The sequence below is a fragment of the Octodon degus genome, unplaced genomic scaffold (assembly GCF_000260255.1).
Source record: "Octodon degus isolate 3935 unplaced genomic scaffold, OctDeg1.0 scaffold00038, whole genome shotgun sequence".
In the NCBI taxonomy this organism is placed as follows: Eukaryota; Metazoa; Chordata; class Mammalia; order Rodentia; family Octodontidae; genus Octodon; species Octodon degus.
In genome coordinates this window covers 3,338,387-3,344,217 of record NW_004524614.1, presented here as the reverse complement: position 1 = coordinate 3,344,217, position 5,831 = coordinate 3,338,387, and the positions used below count along the sequence as shown (strand labels likewise).

General features: G+C 43.9%; 1 pseudogene across 1 annotated transcript in view; it reads right to left on the bottom strand.

Moving 5' to 3' along the window:
- LOC101573039 overlaps positions 1–5,831 on the bottom strand; it is a 7,455-nt pseudogene that overhangs the window by 829 nt on the left and 795 nt on the right. Inside the window, exon 2 of the transcript XR_001117090.2 lies at positions 1,131–1,321. The product of XR_001117090.2 is annotated as an asparagine--tRNA ligase, cytoplasmic pseudogene (transcript). The remainder of the gene's footprint in view (positions 1–1,130; positions 1,322–5,831) is intronic.

The following is a 5,831-nucleotide window of genomic DNA, read 5'->3' as shown; positions in this document are numbered from 1 at the left end:
TCTACAAAGTTTGGACTTATCGAGCTGTGTCTGGCTCAGGTCTGGCTGCTGTGCTCAGCTCCTTCCCGCTGCGGACCTGGGCTAGGACTGGGTCTGGGGGTTCCTGGAAGTCGGCCTATAGTTATGTAAAATTAAAAAAAAATTATAAATAGTAAACATTCCCTGAATAGAGCAATGTTATCCTCAAGCTAAATAAATAAATAAATAAATAAATAACAGGGCAAAGAAGAAAAAAAGAGAAATAAAAGAAGAGAAAGTCATTAGAAGCAAGGCTGAAGGATGAAGGAAGATTTCCCAAACTTTGGGAAATGGATGAAGAGGCAGGAGAGAAAGAGGAAGAAACAAAAACAAGAACAAAATAAAGCAATAATGCTAAAAACATTGTTCACACTGATGAAAAAACGGAAATGAACAATCAAAAAAAAACCCAAAGAAACAATAGTGTCTGCTTCAGGAGAGTCTCTGCTGGCACTGGTAGACAAAGGAGGCAGACGGTGCCCATATCCATGTTGGATGATCCCAGCTGACCAGAAACAGAGCTAGGGTGGGGTGCCTGGTAATCACAGCAAGCCTGTGCTTTCAGCTCCACTGAAGTTTAGGCTGACCCTGGCTTCTGGCTGTGAGGCTGGGACCTGAGTTTTTCAGCCAGCAACACTCTGGGTATATTTTGCTAGCTTGAACTTGGCTGCTGGACTCTGCTGGACCCAGCGCTGTGCCTCACCCAGACACAGGGAGCCCTGAAATGGAGCCAACCCATGGGTGCTCTGAGTCCTGCATTCAACTAGCCCCTCCCCAAAATCTCACTGGGTCACTTTCCCTCTCCTAGGGACATTTGGAGTGGAATCACTCACCAGCCACTGCAACCCACACCCTCTGCTGCTCTGTTCCATTAGTGCATTTCTTTATGGTGGTGTCCAGAGTCACCTGGAGTCACTGTGCTTTTGTAGGCTAAAGCTGCCTCTCTCTGGCCATGAGTCAGAAGTCAGGGAGAAAGTACCACTTATCACCTCCCTCTTCTGCAAGGGGATCCCTGTCTTCCTTCCCCCCAAGGGCTCCATTTTTCTCTTCAGATTTTCCCTGTGTCCTGGGATCAGATCCACCTCTCTTCTTCTCTTCCCCAGTTGCTATACTTCAGTGTCTGGACTCTGAATCTTGGAGAGGCTGACTGACCACTGCTCCCCACTCTGCCATTTTCCTAGAAGTCCCATGAAGTTTTTGATCACAGTAATGCTGTCATAGTACTGTGCAGTATAGCCTAGAGTCAAAAAGCCATTAGGAAACTTGACACTGTTCAAAATAGAAATATTAGGAAGGATAAAATCTGACAATTCAAAGAAGAGTCTGAATAAAGCATAACAGCTGTAGAAACAATGGTGAATTCAGAGAGGGAAAGCAAAGACCAAAGCTGTCCTCTCCAGGAATAGCCTGGATTTTTCCCTCCAGGTACTTCCTTCACCACCAGGCTGCAGCGACTTTAGTGGTAACACAATGACCTTGATGCATCCTGGGCCGACTGACATATGCCAGCTTGCAGACATAAGTTTTGTTTTTTTAAAACAATTTATAATTTTCTCATAGATAATGAATTAAGAATTTATGTTGTTATAAAAACAATAAGTTGCAGAATAAATATATGGAATCCTAGGCTGTTTTATTCCAAAGTATCTGTAGTGGATTCCTCGCTTTTTTCTTTCTTTTTTTTTTTAATAATTTTATTGAGAAACAAATATCAATGAGACAGTTTCACAACCGATTACTGGCATACTTACAGTAATTAATACATTGCATATTGTTGTCTTAGTGGTTATTCATTGTACAAGATGCAGACATAATATCCTGTCTCAAACACTATTAGAACAAATCTCTCTATTCATTGAATTAGAGAGTGCAGCTGTATATCTATCCTAACTATTTTGAGTATACAGATGCAAAAAGGTCGCTCATTTCTATCCCACTTTTTAGGTTAGTTTTGTCAGAGAAGAACATTCCATTGTCATTTAAATACCATAGGTGCTTGAATTCAGCAGAATCTCCCAATACAGTCCAGTAGTCCATAATAGTAGTGGGTTTTCCTTAAGACTGGCAATGTCCAAAGTTGTTGACTTGAGTTTTTTACAGCTCAGCATATTAATGTGGCTTTACTTTTTATACTTCATTTTCATACTTTTCTGCTGGATGGTTAAGACCAAGATAAAGCAAGACCTATATAACAAGAACTGTAACTTTTGTATCTGATAAGGTCATTCAAGTCCCCTCAAGATTTAACCTTGGATTTCTAGCTGATGGTTAATTTGTTACACCCAGGTGACATGAACCAGTGTGGTGCTGGGTGTGGGAGGTCCATCTGAGAATTGTTGCCAGCAGCGTAGGAGGCAGAACTGGAGAAGAGGAAGAGAAGGGAAGTTTTTGGAGATGTTAGTTTTCCTAGTGCTGCTGTTAGTTCTCTCAGAGGACCGTGTCCCGCTGGCTTTTTTGTCTTGTTTTGTTTTTGGTCTTTTTGAGACAGTGTCTGGCTGTACAGTTTAGGCTGGCTTTGAGCTTACTTAGTTGGTCTTGAACATGCAATGATCCTCCTGCTTTAGCCTCCCAAGTGCTGGGATTACAGGCATGTACCATCACGCCTGGCCTTTGGCTTTTCTGATGAACTCAGGTGTTCTCATCCTCCAAGGAACTCAGGACCTTACTATCTTTGAGAATGGCTATACTTCACTTTTGGGGAGCTCTGGTCCTCACTTTGAGCATTGCTTTCTGGAGGTTCTGGAGGGGAAGATGGTGCACAGCTCAGTCTTATAGAGAAGCTTCTCGTATTGGCTTTACTGATTGTAACTCAGCTTTCCTCAATGCTGGAGGAGCTCGGGACCTCACTGCTGCTGAGGATGGCTGTGGTATTTTTAGGGGGAGCTCTGGCTCTTAGCTTGAGTGTTGCTTCCTGGCTCCAGTTCAGATCCCTCATCCTACTGGCTGTTATGGCTTGTGTTTAGTTGTCCCCCCAGAACTGCATGCAGTCATGGGGTGGCTTCTGGAGTTTGTGATTCATTTTTTTTCCCCTCCCGCGGAACCAGGGATTGAACTCAGGCCCTGATGCTTGCCAGGGAAGTGCTTATTCCACTGAGCCATCTCCCTGACCCTTGTGATTCATCCTTGATCTAGTGTTGGGATTTTGAGTGCTACACCCTGTCCCTGGGGTGGGTAATCTGCATTACAATGTGAGGAAGGGAGAGAGGTTTGCTAGCTGCCAAACTGCTGCCCCTCCCTTTGCTTTCTGTTCTTTGCTGTTGCCATGAATGGCTGCCCTGTGCCATGTGCCACTCTGCCTTGGAGCCAGCTGAGTAGGGACTAAAACCTCCACTAACTGAGCTAAATAAACCTTTCCTTTTCTTTCTTTCTTTCTTTCTTTCTTTCTTTCTTTCTTTCTTTCTTTTTTTTTTTTTTTGTATTTTTTAGGGAAGGGTCTGCAGGGTGTTGAGGGTCTCACTATTAGATCAGGCTCATAGTGATCCGCCTGTTTACAGCCTCCCAAATGCTGGGATTACAGGTGTGCGCCACGACTCCTAGTCTCAATTGCTGTCTCAGCATGCCCCGGGGGTGGGGCTAGCAGGGCAGTCTTGGGAATCAAACCCCCAGGCTCTGCTCCTGCTTATAGGTGCTTTAATCCACTAAACTATTTGGCCAGCTTTTCCTTCCTTCATTTTGGATATCTGGTATTTTTGTCCCAGCAAGAGAGAACAGTAACTGAGACACTGGCACAGATCACTTACCCTGCTGACACAGATTCCTCATTCCACTGGTACAGAATGTCTAGCTCCACCACTGACCTTTGGGCCTTCCAGGCACAGATCCATGAAACACACCTGCAAGAGTCATGGGCTCCAGGACTCCAGTTGGACTTGTGGAAGGCATGGCTATGGGCTGTAGGTCTTCAGCTGGACTCATGCAGGACATTACCATGGGATTGAGGCCCTCCACTGAAGTCTTTGGTCTTCAGCCCATGGAGAGATTTCCTGCAGTCTTTGTACATGATCTTTTCAGTGATTCATTATAAAATGATCTTATAAAGTATGTGTCCTATATTGTATTGTTTCCCCTTGCAAAACCCCAAACTACAACATTGTTTCACTTCTACTTCATCTATTTGTCAATTTGTTTATTCAACTAGTAATTAAAAATGTATAATGTTTCACCACTGTTCTAGGAACTGTAATATACAATAAATATACTTAATCTTGTCTTTAACCTCAAAGTGTTCGAGATTTAAAGATTTGACTGTGACAGGATCATTGCTTCCAGGAAAACCTGCAAAACTTGGTAAGGGGCTAGGGACACATCTCATGGGGATATATCTCAGCAGCATAAGCTCTGGGTGGCAAGCGCAAGGTCCTGAGTTTGATTCCCAGTACAAAAAAAAAAAAAAAAAAAAACTTGGCAAGAATGTAGCAGAAGAAATGCCAGAGTGTATCCAAGATAGTCAGAAAAAGCTTAACAAGGAAGAGATAGTTGGCTCCTCCAGAGGCTTGAGGCTTGAAAAATGAGTGAGTTAGACAGAAGTGGGTGAGATTCCTTCCATGAGGAGAGAAAGATGAGGATGCATTGGGAGAAATGAGAGAGGTAGACAAGCCTGGGGAAGCACAGAATCTGGAGGTGGTCAAAGGTCACCCAGGTGCCTCCAGCCCCAGGCTGCCAGCTGGGGTTGAAACATCAAAAGCATGAAAGCACACTGCAAGAGTGAACCCTTTCTCCATGCCTCCCTGCTTTGAAGTTCTGTTATTCCACGGTGAACAGATGTGCTCAACTCTTTTCATACCAGTAAGCGAGCACCCATTGAGGACACATTCCGTACAACATTTTCACTTTAAAGAAAGTCTTCAGGTAACGTCTTTCTCCTTGAAGTAATGATTGGCAGCTCCTGATTCCACCACATGGTAAATGCCCTAGGGCATTTCTCTCTGATGCTCCAGACAGGAATCTTTTCCAATTTTTCTTTCTCTGAGGCATCAGCAAAACTCCTCACTACATCCTAGCAGCATCTAAGAACTGTGAGGTCACCATATTTAATTGTGCTGAGTCTTGCTGCCAACAAACTCTGCCTGTGCCTCTTAATCCTGACACCTAAGTCCCCAGTCATGATGTGGGGCTTGTGGCATTCTTGTAGGCTCTCAGTCACACTGTGCTACTTTCTCCCCTATTCCTGACTGCTGCTTCCACCTTCCCCATATCTGCCCCATCACTTCAATCAGGTGTAGCCTGGCCTTCCCTCTCTCTCCTTAATAGAAACCTGGCCAAACACTGAGAACTCCCCTGCCTCTTTCTCAAGTAGAGTCCTTTTTCCTTTTTTGCCCTACCCATCATTGAGACCTCAGCTCCCACAGCAGTCTTCCTTCCTAATCACTCTGCTCTTGTTGTGCCCAAATGACTCATCTGAAGTCTGAGTCATGCTCACCACAGTTGACATCTTCTGACTCTTCTGCTCTCTCTTCCCCATTCACTGAAAACTTTGGCATCTTATTCATAGTTCTCTCTTTTACCCACATGATTCTGAGAACTTTACTATTCATGTGAAGGCTCATGCAACCTTATAGTCTGGGCATCATGACTTTACCTTTCCTTCACTTATGTTTCAATTTCTAGTACCACACTTCGGGCCTTGGCATTGTCCAGCCATCTTCAGTCTGATGTCCTGTACTTGATTGCCCTTATTTTGACCATGACCCTCTAGCATCTTGCTTTACTCATTTTCTTATGAGGCTCACAGAAATCCCCTAGACCTCTGAACTCTATTTTTCTCTCAGTAATTCCTCCACCATGGCTCCACTTTTATATATATATATATATAT